The sequence below is a fragment of the Larimichthys crocea genome, chromosome III (genome assembly GCF_000972845.2).
Source record: "Larimichthys crocea isolate SSNF chromosome III, L_crocea_2.0, whole genome shotgun sequence".
In the NCBI taxonomy this organism is placed as follows: domain Eukaryota; kingdom Metazoa; phylum Chordata; class Actinopteri; family Sciaenidae; genus Larimichthys; species Larimichthys crocea.
The window spans coordinates 17,115,485-17,130,468 of NC_040013.1; the positions used below are offsets into that span (position 1 = coordinate 17,115,485).

Genomic DNA, 14,984 nt, shown 5'->3' on the forward strand with positions numbered 1-14,984 from the left:
GAATTGCTGAAGAAAAGATGTGAGATCTGAGATGTGGCCAGCGATTCAGAGGCCAGTGATTCAGAGGTCTGGAACCATGCTACAAAACCACCGGTATGGTCCTTTAAGATAAAGCAGTAGGCCCGTTTGATGAACTCAAAGCCTCGAGAATAGTCAGCTTCACAAAGCTCCTGAGTCACTGAATCCGAAGCTGCTTTGATTCAGCGCATCTCATGTGAGTCAGCAGAGTCACAAAGTAAAGACGTAGCATGTGTGACGAGCAGATTAGTCCTCTTTATGCGCCTGTCCTCTTTCAAAAAGAATATCTTAACATCTTGTTTACTTAGTATAAATCCCGCGATAGAAATCAGGCCCGAGATTAGATAAATGGCAGGCCGGCTGTTATCTTTTGAAAGATAATTGACCTGTGACACTTCGTTGGCAGAACCTCAAGCCCATGATGGCTCCATGATCTGATGTCAATGTGTTTTTGAGTGCAGATAACAGTAAAATTGAAAATGATTGTTTACATATGTCCGTTTCAAAGAGGTTCCACGCTGTAGTTAATATACTGGAGCACTATCATACATAGCCCGTAAGTAGAGCTGCTGCTTTAAGATTAGAACGACATATGACCAGACCAACTCGTGTCCAGTGTACACTTTAAAGACATAAAAAAAAAAAAAAAAAACTATCTACGCTGCAAATTCCAGATAACATTCGCTAAGCAAATATTAGCTGGCTGGCTCCGCGCATTAATTCTGTTCACTTCAGTACCACCGCCAAGGCTCACAGTATGCTTACACTGTATAATCACTTTTTAATAGGTTCATGTTTGTGCTCAATAACCCCCATTCACCTTGATGTATCTATTTTGCACTGTCATAATGTATCTCATTACATCAGTGACTGCACATCTTAACACATGCCTTTATAGCTGTTATACGTTTTTTTTAATTAAGTAGGACTCACTAGCAGTTATATTCTTTTGGATGAGTGTGTTGATATTGATTAATCGATTAATCATTTCTGAAAAAAAAAAACAGTAGACCCCAAAGTGATGTCTACTAGTTGCTTTTTTTTGTCCCCAAATGAATAAAAGAAGCAAATTCTCCTATTTGTATATCGGCTCTTTGTCAGACTGATATTAATATTTCAAGAATGCTGGATGGGTTGCTCTGAAACTTTTCATAGACATTCATGGTCCCAAGAGGATGAAAACCCTCTATTATCGGATGGTTTGTGTAAAAGTTTAAACACACACAGGTGATCCTTTAACTTTTCTGTGTTTCTTCATCATCATCATCAGGTCTAAACCTCAATTCACAAGACCGTTATGGTTTGAACATCTGCAAAACCAATGACAGCCCATCAGCTTCAGCTGCACTTTGTCCTGTGTGCTGAATGAAGGGATACATGGATTGGCTTATACCTAAATATCTGAATGCTGATGATTATGTTAGTATTTAGCTGCAGTACAGTACAGCCTCTTGTTGCCTTATGAATGACCCAAGCACCTGATCATCTTTGTTATGTAAGCATGTCTGTGTCCATGTTTCAGGCCTCGTTGTCCTGATGCATCCTGCTTTTGCCCGTGAACTCTTCTTCAGGCTAGAAGTTTCTCCAACAGAATCCTCTTAGTGTCCTCTCTGTGCGCCCGTTATGCAGCAGCCTGGAAAAGGTGTTTTATACTGATGACAGGCAAGGTCGGGCCCGTGAAACAGGACAGTGCGAGTGTTGGGGAGAGAAAAGGGGAGGAGGAGAGGAAGAGAGAGAGAAGGGAGGGGGGTTTGACAGAGGAGAAAGGGAGGGAGAGAAAGTGAGTGCCACTGCAGCTCTCCTGATGTACCACCCGCTACTCAGCTGCAGCTACAAATCAAACAGAACCGAGTCTCTGCTGGCGCTGCGCCATGACACTGATCACTGGCACACAGAACACTGTCAAAACCATCTTGTGGGTAATTAGGAATACTCTATCATTTCTGCTATCACTTAGCCGCAGCGCTCATGTGTCTAGGGTGTGTGTGTGTGTGTGTGATGTGTATGTGGCATCTGAAGCTGTGGGGTTGTCGGAGAAGATGCTGCAGTAATATAAGTCCATTTCACATAATATAACCTCAGCGGGTGGTGGAGAAGGATCTTGGCTGACCCCCCCCCCCCCCCCCCTCATAAGTCAGTCGCAAGCAGTAAACTCTGCTGTGTGTGTGTGTGTTTGTCCGTCTTTTACTGTGCGTGCACATACAGCGCTGTGTTTAACCTGTGGTTTTTTTTAAAGGGTAACAGCGTGTTACGGCTCTTTGTGAGTGTCGCTGATGCACACGTGTCCTGTATGACTTTGACCAGGCGGGCCTCGCAGCTTTACAGAGCAGAGCGAGCTAGATAGATAGACCGAGCTTTAAACAGCTCTGCATTTAAACCGCAAGGAGAGAAAGAAAGTAAAAAAAACAACAACAACAACAAAAAAAACACTGGTTGGCTGGTGTTTTCCAACCCTGTGATTTTAAACATTTAGAATTTTCCCATTAACCCCTCATCACTCACAGAAGACCTCAGCAAATGGCTACTTTTACACTTTGCGCTGTGAACAATTTAGCAATTTGCGCTGTTATTATCCTAATTTGCACAAGCGGAAATGCGAGGAGGCGGGATGGGATGTGGGGTGCATTGTGTGCCCTTTGATTAAGTGGATGTTTGAATGCGGGGCCCTCCACCTTCAAGAGAGATTTGATACTTGAGGGGTTGAAGTGTTTTTGATGGAAACTCCATTAATGATTGATAACAGGAGGAGAGCGGTTAAAAAATCTCCCTGCTCCAGCGCCATCATTATTAAGAGCTCTCTCCTTGCATTTTGGTGGCACACAGAGTATCAGTCCCCATCTTAAAAATCTCGAGTTGATAATATCTGTCAAGGAATTAGGGCTTTGTATTGATTTCTTCAAACTCCTCTTGTATGTTGGCATTTAAAAAGCGTGCTCGCAACAGATTGCTGCAATTAGCGTGCTTTATCGCCGCTATCTGCTCCCATCAAAGGCTTTCTAGACTTCTAAGACATCATTTATAAAAATTTCATTGATATTATCATCCGTTTTTGTTTATTAATTGATGAATCTGCGTAGTGATGAAATTGCTTGCCTAAGGTTAGATAAACATTGTGATGAAGCACAGATCTTCCCTGCAGCCTCCAGGTCCAGCTGCTTTTATGCTAATACACTGCTGCTCTCTTACATATTTGGGCTTTATCTTGAGATGTTGTGTGCCACACAGTATCTCATCTATAGCCAGAGTGTTCAGCCTGCATTTATGGGAGAATCACACACACACACACACACACACACACACACACACACACACACGCCACTGTCAAGTATGATGTTGAGGGACTGAGTGCAGTTTTGAAGTGATGCTGGAGATTCGTGTCAGCCCGTGTACGAGTGCGTGTCAGTGCAGCAGTAGAAGTTCTCCGGAGGGAGTGCTGAATCGAGCCGCATCAGGGACGAGCTGACAGGCCTGCGGGCTCTCAGTGTCATCGCCAAGGTTCCCATCAGCCCTCGCAGAGGGAATTCTCTCAGAGAGCGCCCGCCGTGTTCCGCACAGGAGACCCGATTAAGTCTTTACCTTGCATGTGGCAGCCGCGTCCGGCCACTCTGCACTCAAAGTGCTCCAAGGCTGCTTCAAGGCACGCGAGAGTGGATGCTTTCGTGACGCTTCAATCGTTGGAGGTAATAATTATTAGCTCACATGAGGGCAAAGCACGCCTGGTGGTGCTTTTACTTGATGATGCTTCACGTCACCGTGAGTGACAACATCTCTCCAGTTATTTATTGACTACTACAGCATTGTGTCTGCATTGTTTCGTTCCTTTCCAGTAACCTCGGTCTCTTCAGATGAGCTGAGAAAAAAACGCTCCCGGATACGAGAAGTATATCAAGATGAACGGCGGCATAAATGAAAACTAACAACGATAAAGTGACGGTTGTTCTTATCTGCCACCTGATCGCGTGGCTCATCATAGCAGCGAGGCCACCGTGTGCCACCCATCTTGTGTCAACAGCGACGTATTTACATAAGCTCTTTCCCCGTCGGCCACGGCTTCTGTCCTGAGAGCAGCAGGAGCTGCGATGGCGAGGCGGTGTGATTAGATTTACAGATGGAGATTAATGTGAACAGAGGTATAGCAAAAAGGCATAAATCACAAAGAAGAGGCTGGAAGCACTGTGCTTGACCTTTTGAATGGCGATAATGATGCTGGAGTCAGATACGCTCGTACTGAGGGCCGCAGCCTCAGCATGAGTTTAGACAACGCTGTCATACATGCGAAATGTGCTCACGTCCGTGCGTGTGTGTGTGTGTGTGTGTGTTTTCATATACGGGAGGTCAACACTAGTGTGCATTTAGGTGGAAGTGACAGCATGAATGAAGCTGTCAGAGAATCACAAGCTACAGAGTGAGGCAAATGAGAAACACACACACACACACACACACACACACACACACACACACACACACACACCACACAGGGCGACAAGCTGATACCTGGTGCTCAGGCTCTTTCTTTAAGTGGGGAAGTGAAACCTGTCTACCTGTCTGTCTGCCTGTTTGTCCCTTTCCCTGTCTGTCCTTGCACCGCAGAGCATCAGCAAGGGTTATTAGAGGAGCCCTATGGCTGCCACTGATAAGGCCTGTATGGGTGCTGCCACTGACAGCGCTGCCTGCCTGCCTGCCTGCCTGCCTGCGTGGCAAACACAAGTGGCCCTGGCCGGGGGATTACTGCCTGCTGCCATTTCTGCTGATGCCTTTCTTTATGTTATCCTCTCCAGTCACATGTGCTGCATTTGAATAACTTGGCTGATGTTGTAGAAATGGAATTCCTCGAAATCCCCACCTGCATACAAATGAGGGCGCGCGGACGGAAAAAAACGCTTGCACGGCACGCATTTTAGACTTTCTCGGTTTATTAGTGTCCCTGTCTCCCTCCTTTTCTTTCCTCCTGTTAGTGGCCACAACCGGTTATTTACATGCTCTGTCACTTACTGGGAGGAGTGATGCTGATGGGTTAGGAGGCTCACTAATCCACTCTGCTGCTGCTGTCATTAGAGAGAAGCAAACAGACTATTACCACCTCCTCCTCCTCTTTCTGCTCATCATAAGCCTGCCTGAACCTCACACACACACACACACACTTGCTCATGCACACACACACACAGCTGTGATGGAGAGTGCCTCTTGTTTCTTTAGCGCTACTGAGTGGAGCCCTGCTTTGGTAATTGATCCTGTTTGGTACATGGGGGTAGGGGAGGGGGCAGAAAGAGGGAGAGGGAGGCCCTAAGTGTTGTCAGTTTGCTGCATTAATTTTTCAACCGTGGCCAGTGAGGCTGGAGGGACGGAGGAGGGGCCCACCGCAGAGCTCGCTCAGAGGAACCACGCGGCACCTTAACGCTGCTGCTGCTGCTGCTGCTGCTGCTTTGTCTGTCCACACCGTCCATCGCTGTTCATAGGTTGCTCTTTCTAAAACAAGTTCCTCCCCGTGAGACTCGATTGATGACTCAACAGATTCATCTACTCATTCTCGGCCTCCTGCTGATGACATATTTGTTTTCTCCAGTCTCTCTATCTTCGGGCGCCTCAAAAATAGCCTTGTGGTGGTTGTGTGACTTGTGCGCCTCTTTGTCTGGGTGTTTGTGCCTTCTCATAGCGTACAGTATGTGCAGCTGATAATAGACAGACCTCGCTCTGTGCTTTTTGATCCCAGCTCACTGCTCTGGTCGCTGACTCACTGATGATGTCACCAAGCCCAGCTGAGAAGGAAGACTGAGCATAAAAGCTCTTTTTTTTTTTTTTTGTAGTAGAAATTGCTATTATTACTTCAGTGTTCCTTGCGAGTTCTCCCCCGTGTTCCACGTCAAAATACTCACGTCCCATAATTAGCACCAATGTTGTCACAATGCCTTTCAGCAGTTGGAAAAGATACCGCTGAGTCCGTCAGAGCCGCGTTAGCCGACACTTCCATGAGTCATTAAGAGGTGCTTACAGCCACAGAGGACGTCACTGCTGACATTTGTTGCAGATATGAGTCATAATTTCTTGCTTTTACTTAATACTTCCTAAGTATGTGACGCTTTATCATTTCACATGTCTAATTTTTGCCCTGTGCTTGATGAGATGTAAAGTAGCCTCATGCAAAGTGTCTATAAAGGCTCAGTGATGATGCATTACGTATAACACACTGTGAGAAAGAACTGCGCGGGAGTTAAGTCATGATCACTGAAGTTGCAGCATCCATAGTACAGCGCCCCGGGGGACCAGGAAGTTCCCTAAGTCCTAAATAGTCAGGATGGGTCACATGCAGCGGACAGATCATCCCTCAGGGATTAATAACTTTACTTGGAAAATACCACACTTTCATACAAAAGACCACCTCAAAACTCTCCTACACATAGTAGTATACAGTTTATCACGAGTTTAGCACAAATGATCGTACCATTCTTAAAGGTGTGTTCAAGGGGTTTTAGTATTGGACTTATAAGGATAGGTTGGAAGGCTTACAAGAGACCCATGAAATAAAAATAAAAAAGAGTGGTCCAAAACGATGCACAAGAGACAGAGCTATCCCAACTTTCAGTCCCTTGTAAAGGTCAAACACCGGATCCTACATTTCCCACAATGCAGCTCAATAACATCTTTCATTAGAACTTCCCTAGCCTTAGTTTGAGACGCGGACTTTCCGCTATCAGTTTGTCATCTTTAAGCCCCAGAAAACAGAGGTGGCATTTATCTCCCCAAGAGTCACGGAGGAAATTACGCAACCGTCTCAGCTATAGCTTCGTGTGAACGAAAGAGAAAAAGTGACACTGTGAGCTAACATCACTCAGCTACTTCTGTGAGCTCGTGTTTTGTTTGTGTTTTGCCCTCTAAACCCGACCGTTTAACCTCGACATGTCAGCTTACCAAACATAATAAAAGGCAGGGCTGGGCCTTAGATGAACTGTGTGATATACAGTCTTTGTCAGGTCACACAGGTGAGAGTCCTTTCTTTAGCACCCTGTGTTGCGTCCCATCCAACAGGTGTGTTTTCTCTCTCCCGCGTCTGATCCCACCCTCCTCCCTCCCGTCTTCTCACAAGCTCCTGCCAGCTTTCAGCTAGCCGGGACAGGCCTTCTTCCACTCCAAAAACCGTGATTGCATTCTTGAGCTATTCCACCCCCGTCCTTTTAAAAAACAAGAGCCCTCCGCATCTCTCTCCCTTTCAAGTCCAGGCTGCCGGGCCGTGTTTCCCCTTTGAAGATGTAATCTCGGGGAAAACACAGAGACATCTCCGGGATTATCTTAAATGTCTTCAGTATGTCAACAGCCTGGCCCTGTTGCAAGAGCAGCGGTTTGCTGTTTAAGGGGTCGGCTGTGATGACAGCCGAGGAAAATGCCGCATCACAGAGGTAATCACAGGGTCAACTCCATTCAGGGCCAAACTCCCACTGTTAAAGCTGGATGATAACAGACACAATGAAATGATGTATTTCCCCCCATGTGGGCAAGGCTGTGTTTACAATTGAAGGTAATAGCAGGCAGCGGAGCGCTCAATAACAGATGGCGCTGGTAGGTGAGGTTCATTTGTGCCATGGCATTTTCCGAAATGTTCCGAAAATCTGAATAGTGCTACGTCTTAACTAAGCATACACAATAAGATGAGAAGCATCGTTGAGTAGTCACAAGAGGGAGAGTTACTATACACCAAATTAGAGGCACGTAAGTGGGTGCTCCTTGAAAAGGATCTTGACTTTGTAATCATATCAGATGTTATCGGGAGGAGATTTTAGGAAGGGTAAGTGGTCGGAAACTAAATCAGAGAGAAGCCGCCTTGGGAACACGTTGTTATCATAATTACCTGCTGAGCGATGACTGCAGAACGGGTGTTGATGTTGACGCCGAGCTGCCCTCTCCTCTCTCCGACGAGGCTGTTCTTGCGTGTGGGCTGCCGCCGCCTTCGACACATCTCTTTGTGCTCTGTTTTTCTTTTACTTTTTTTTTTTTCCTCTTTTCTCTCTCTCCCCTCATTTCAGCCAGGAACACAGACTGCAGGCCAAAAAAAACGCAAATATTGTTTTGGTGAGATCTAGCTCGGAGATTGGGGGACGGACTTGCGTCAATGTGTACGTGCGGGCGCCGGCAGACTCTGGGGGCAAAAAAAAAAAAAAAACTCTCAGAAACCTCATCATCTTCTCCGTTTCAAATAGCAACCTGCTCATGCCGGCCACGCAAGGCCTGCCTGCATGTGTTTTTTTATTTTTTATTTTTTTATTGCAAATGATCTGTTTGAATGATATGCAGCCCTGACTCTTCTCACTGTTGGCATTTTAAACGGGGAGGAAATAACAGATGATGATATCAGAGTGGGTGAGCGTGAAGGAGAGAGGGAAGAGACCACTCAAGGAGGAGGAGAAACACTTGACCTGTTTGTTTTGGGAAAATGGTATTCCTCTGCTAATTTCCTCCTGATAAGTATCTGACAGCTCCTAGTAAAGTGTTTTATCTTGGCTGGAGGGAAATGGCTTCTCTCACTCACAGCGGCGATCGATTTTCAGAGCCTCTGCTGCTTTAAATTGCATTCTTTGGCTTTTTTTTTTTTCGAGCTCTTCTATTTGCATAGAGGTAATCAATTACATATATTAGCCTACCGCTTTTGGCTTAACATGGACTTTCTCCTTCCCTCCCTCCTCTCCTCGCTCACTTCTCCTTACCTCTCGAGACGCAGAGCTGCAAATTCTGGCTCTTTCCTCTCTTCCACCTAACATCATTGACTGCTGTTTGCCGTGTTGGGGGGCATTGATTTTTACTGCTCTGCCTCTCTCTGGTTTAACAGTTGATGAGTTGTGTTAAGATGCCCAGGGACAGCCCTGCCTGTTTTAAGGAGATGAGGTCGGCTTTTATAGCTCTCCTGCTTCCTCAGCCTTGGATGATACGATGTGTGTGTGTGTGTGTGTGTGTGAGTGAGTGAGTCTGTCTGTATGAGTTGAGCAGCCGCTTGAGACTAGGATTCCCCCCAGGAAGCTAAAGTAAACGTTGTGGTGTTAAGGGCTTTTAACAGGCAAACTTGGGCTTTGTCATCCTCCAGCATTTGAATCACTTTAAAGACTTTGCGTGTAAAAAATCGGTTTACCTCAGTCAATGAGCAGCCACATCATCAGCTACGATTACCAGGACTGAAGTGTTAAGAAAGTAATACCGAGCGCGATTATGAAACTGGAGACGAATGACTCGAGTGAGAGAGTTGACACAGAATTTAGATTGAAAGGCGACAGGAATTTTTTTGTCTCTCAGAGGCACCTATAACCACACACAGTCCACACACACACACACACACGTTCAGAAGTCATAGATACAGACACAAACCTCATTTAACACGATTAGTTTCTTTGAGGATTTTACCGCAGCCTCTTATATCCGGGGATGAAAGAAGTTCACACTTCTGACAGGAAAAAAAAAAAAAAAGAAGAAGAAGCTGCAGTCTGCAGAAGCTAGTACGAAGCACTCAGCTTTTCACTGCAATATTCACCACATTATTAAGAAACACATTGCTTTGTGCTGTGTTGCTCTCAAACACCATCTGTAGTGTGCCGCTCAAGTGGTAGCAATTTTCCCGTAGTGTCGTGTCTCTCGCGCCGTATTACAAGCAAAACTCGATTGCAGATCTCCTGCTCGATGTTCTAGTGCATTTAGTTTCTCATAAACGTTGGCATTCTTCAGTGATTGCTCCCCGGCAGCTCCCAATATGCAGAAATCCACCGCCATCACAGTATTTAGCTCTCGCTCTCACGCGCTCCTTGACTTTGAAGGCTGATGTCATTTCAGAGTAAAAACATTTACCCGCTACTGCTCTTCCAGTCTAATCCAGTTTAACCTCTGCTGTAATAAAACCACATTGTTTTTTCTTTACTAAGCTTAAACATGGCCCTCCCTTGTGCGATTGCTAAATGACGTCACCTTGAAAAAAGATGCAAACAAAGAAACCCAACTGAAAATCTTTTCAGAGCTTAATGTATGGCCAACTTAACAAAGTGATATTATAATCTTTCTCTTAAATCCATAACCTTTACACACTCGCTGCACACATGTTTTTAAGAGGGTCCATCGGTGCGTGTTATAGCCGGGTAATATCAACCTAATAGGCTTACCTGTCAGCACTGTACAGGACGTAGACCCTGTAAATCACATTTGTCTGCGACACCTGCTCGCCTCCCCGCGTATTTATGGCTTTCTCCTCCGCCCTGTCCTCTTCTTTTTTGGCCTCAGTCCAAAATCAACCCCCTCTTCCCACATTATGTTCTTCAGTACGTTCCTTATGTTGTCTTCTTCTCGTGGATTAAATGAATGAGCAGGTGTTAAGATGCAAAGGGGATGGGGGAAGGGGTAGGTCATTCAATCCATACCCCACACACATCCTCTGTTTAAACCATCCACGTGTTGTTTTAGAAATATTAAGAGGAGATATGTTAGATTTAGTCTTGAGAAGAAAGCCTGTGTTTTTGTTTTGTTTTAAACATTAAGCGTGATCGCCTTTTTAATTTCCAAGCTCTGCCGTGTGGAAACTCGCTCACCGCCGAGCACTGTTGCCTTGATTTTGGGCGAGCGTGGCGTTTTCACAAGATAAACTGTACTCAAAGTGTAAACAGACAAAGATGTACTAGGACAATTTACTCATATAGTCGTTTTAGCAGTAGCTTTATAGTTGATATAGTTCCTTTCAGTATCACCGCTATCAAATATTTCTCTTTTTTTTTTTTTTTGGCTTTGTCCCACTGGCCCAAATTTCTTTGACTATGATTAGCAGGGCCAATATACACTGTACCTCTTGGAAAATGGCCACGAGGACAGCCTGAAGCAGAGGAAGCTTGTTTGCACCAGTGGTTTGAGATTGTAAGTGATGAAACAATGGGAGAGAGTGGTGTGTCTTCCTGAGGGACTGTCTTTGCCAGTAGACCTGGAGGACTCCAGTCAGTAAGATTAAGACTGGAAGTGTTAGTCAGTTGTTGCATTTTTTTGCAACAGATGTGTTTCCATTAAGGAAAACGTATAAAAAAAAGTCTATTTTCATTTTATTTCATTTTAAATTTCAAATTCCTACGTGAAAAGAAGCTGAAAGACACTAAAAGGCTCCACAGAGTGAGAGATGACTGTTACTATAAACGTATTTGAAATGTTTTGCCATGTTAAATGGGGTACATCAGTCTAGTAAAGTGTTTGTCACCCTAAAATAAGACTAGAGCCACAGGCTCTGAAGCACAGCTGCGCTTTGAGCTAAATGCTCACATCAGCATGCTGACAGGCTCACAGTGACAATGCAAAGATGCTGATGTTTTGCATGCACTATTGACCTGGTTCACCACCTTAGTTGAGCCTGTTAGTGAAGCAACATTTGCTTATCTGGACCGAACACAATGTACAGCTGAGTGCTGTCTGATGGGGGAATGCTATTTGTTTCACAGGTATCTGCCCTTTGACCTGTTGATGATGGACATTAAAGGCTGCGAGGGAGAAGAAAAAAGAGCTGAAATCTTTATGCTTAAATGATATTTCATCAAAGTTTTCACAATAAATTTGAACTGAAGTACTTTGCAGATGTCTCGAGATGCCAAAACCTGTGTGTGTGTGTTCTGGGCCTACGCTGGATTTGTAGTCAGCCTGTTAAGGGTGCAGCAAAGCAGTGAGGAGAGACTAAGAGAGGTGTATTAAGGCAGTGAATCTCACGGCTGTGTGTGTGTGTGTGTGTAATGGACTCAGGATGAGGGCTGACCAAGAGCCAGGCTGCTGATAACCTTTAGGAAGGACATTGTTCCTGTGCAGTGGGGGGTGGGGTCGCGTGTGTGTGTGTGTGTGTTGTAGGTGGTGGTGGTGGGGGTATACAGGACTGCTGCAGTATACAGGCACGGCAGTGGCAGTGTGATAGGTGGTGCAGTTGTTCATTGGTTCATTGGCTTTCCAGCAGGGTTAGGAGGTAGAGTAAATGGGGCAGTATAGCAAACTCCCTCACGGCTCCCCGCATACATTTTTCAACACCGGGGTGTATTTCTCTGTGATACATTTGTCCTCTGTCTGAACCAGGTCCTCCCTGGCATTCCATTAAAAAGAAAATTTAACAGCCTTTTCTTCTGTCTTCCTTCCTTTCCCTCAGATCACCGGGTCAGTGAGGGACCGTGCGTGAGGAATACATGAAGGGCAGGGTGGGGGAGGGGGCGGCGACCACAGCAGCAGCAGCAGCACAGAGGTCAAAGTTTGCACAGGTAAACAGATTTTTCTTTTTTAATCTACAGTTAATCTACAGTTTGGTGACTGTGCATGCTCTTTGGTTCAGTCTGAACCAAACTTTTTTTTTTTTTTTTTTTTCTTCCATCGCGGAGCAGACTTGGCACGCACAGGCAAAAGTGAAGGAGTAATGTGGCTGGTTTTGATTGGACCCTCCTGGGCTGGCAGCCTGGGAGGAACTGGGAACTGAGCAGTCTGCAGCTGCTGTTTATGAGGAGCTGTGCAGGATCTTGTTTGGCTCCGTCCAAAAAAACCCAAGCCAGTCCCCGCTGAGAAGCCTGTGGCCAGTGTCAATACTTGGAGAATAGAGCAAAAACCATGATGCTATGATTCAAGAACCATTTGTTTCCAAAAAAAACCTCACATTTTCTATTTTGTACAGTGGGGCAGATGTGGGATAGGGGAGTATGGAAAAAATGTATGCGTTAATATATTTCTAGTGACAAGTTTAGTACATTTCGAGCCGCTATGTAACTCTGACTGTAGACTTGAACTCTATATGCATAAACCTAAGAGCTTCATGCAGACAAAAAATGATTAATTTGAAACGTTTTTATAGGAATTTTTTGGGAAGTGGACATTTTTTTCCTTCATGACTTAAGAGGGTAGTAAATTAAACTGATGCATGAGGGTTAAGATGCAAAACTCTGCCACCTACCTCTCATTTTACACTCTTTTTGCTCCTGTATTCTTTGCTACCATGGATTAAGGAGGATTGAAGGATGGGTGGGGACAGATCCAGGAATCAAATGGATAAATAAAGTGCTGGTTAATCTTCCTTAGTGTGGTGTGTGTGAACGCTGATCAGTGGCAACACCCGGGGAACATCTGCCTCACACACAAACTAAAACATGCAACACGTACAGTATATGCAGACAGATACTGTACACACAAGCACGAGCGACTAGCGGGGATCTGCCACGGCGATAAGCGTACGCACGTCAGGGCACAGAAAGTGACAGGTTTAACGCACATACATGCACAAACACACACAGACACACAAACGCACAAGAGTGACAAGTAATGCACAGTGAAAGAGAGAGAGAGAGACGCTGCAAGCCGTCAGAACATAGATGCAGAATGTGACAGCACACGACTGCAGACACATGAAAGTATAGGAAGACAAAGTTTTACTGCGTTTCTCGGCTGCTGCCAGACTGCATTCATCTCGCCTGGTGTCCATGGACTCCTATCTGTTCTTCTTTTCTTTTTTTTTTTCTTCCTCCTCACATTAACACATACACAGTGCACCAGCAGTTGATCAAACAACTGTGCAATTGAGGCAGAATTTGGCCAGACAGCCAGCCAGGATGAGTAATGTAGAGCTCCTCTGGCTTAATTTGTTTAGAAAGCCTATCATCGCTGCTGCAAACATGTTACAGACTGTTGCCGTTTACAGAGAAGTATTTTCCCCCCGCTGCTTTAATTGGATGCATTTTTAATGTTAGCGCCACATAGTGTGACCACTGTTGACACTGAACACTGTGGCCGTTGTGAGGCGATGGAGTTGAGATTGCGCGCGCGCGTGTGTGTGTGTGTGTGTAGTGGCTGGGTGGATTCCTCCAGTGTGTTTTGTCCACACTAAAGGTGAAATTTATAGTCGCGTGTTAAAGGGTTACAGTTAAGCTATGGGTGCGTGTGCACCTAGCCGCTGCAGCTATGCTGTGCACGACGTGACAGACACGACAGGAGCTGGGTCAGCTTGGGATCTTCCACTCACTGCAATCACTGCGAATGAATGTGACATAAATACTCCAATTGCACGGCGTTGCCTCATCAGTAATGAGAACGTAGGAATGTAAACACAGTTACGGTGGGGAATATAATTAAAGCATGATACGACCTGATCATTTGCAGTACATCTGTATCTGTCTAGTGCTGTTGTGGTGCTACCAGTGTGTGAAACTATATATCAAAGCATACAACTTAAGTATATACACCTGGATTCCTTGTGACAAGTACTAGTCCATCCTCAACACCCTCTTATTTTTTTGCGTCTCACACTAGCAGCAGTGCTGGCAGCTGGCAGTTTTTGTACCAAAAAAAATGCCAACGTTGTAGCGTGAACGTGGGAAACAATGCATTTGGAAAACTTCAACCCAGATATGATTATGTGCTGTGAACTTATGTGAAGAGCGTCGTGGACGTGGTCGCGGTCGCAGTGTGTCACGGCTGGATTAGGCTCTTCAGCCGGTGCCGTCGGCACCTCGTTGCCACATGGCGTTTCTAGATAAAGCAAAGGATGTTGGAGCTCGTAGGGATTAATTAGCATCCCCGTTACCGCAGTTTCTTCCCCGTACCCTCTTCCTCCTTTAAACTCTGCAGAGTCAAGCCCTTTCTTAGCTAAATGTGTATATAGACATCACACTGTATGTTTGTGACAAAGAAGAGGTGACAGAATAAAAGTCCAATCAAGACTCTTATTCTCTAAGGAGTTTCACCTCAGGGTGCTTCAGCTTAAGCAGACTGTGATGATATTCAGATGACAGGAATGTGTATTTTTATCCTCGCTGGTGATATTCATTGTGGTGATCGTCTCATGGCCCATTTTTCACATACACAGGCTGGCCTTTTTTTGGAATTGTGTGCTGCGAGAGGCATCTCACAAACAAGCAGAGGTATAAAGCGGTGAGAGTGGGAGGATGAGAGAGAACATTGTCTTCTCTTTTTCCAGCTTAGGGACAGAGCAGAACAGGTTGTGTGAGGATACT

General features: G+C 45.3%; 1 protein-coding gene across 5 annotated transcripts in view; it reads left to right on the top strand.

Annotated features, from left to right (window-relative positions):
- Window positions 1–14,984, top strand: part of zmiz1a (zinc finger, MIZ-type containing 1a) — a 99,549-nt gene that overhangs the window by 15,986 nt on the left and 68,579 nt on the right. For 4 of the 5 annotated variants that reach the window (XM_019259671.2, XM_019259665.2, XM_019259666.2 and 1 more), the window contains exon 2: window positions 12,143–12,251. The exons of the other annotated variant lie outside the window; for it this stretch is intronic. The gene's annotated coding sequence lies outside the window, so the exon portion shown is untranslated. The remainder of the gene's footprint in view (window positions 1–12,142; window positions 12,252–14,984) is intronic. 5 annotated transcript variants of the gene reach the window in all.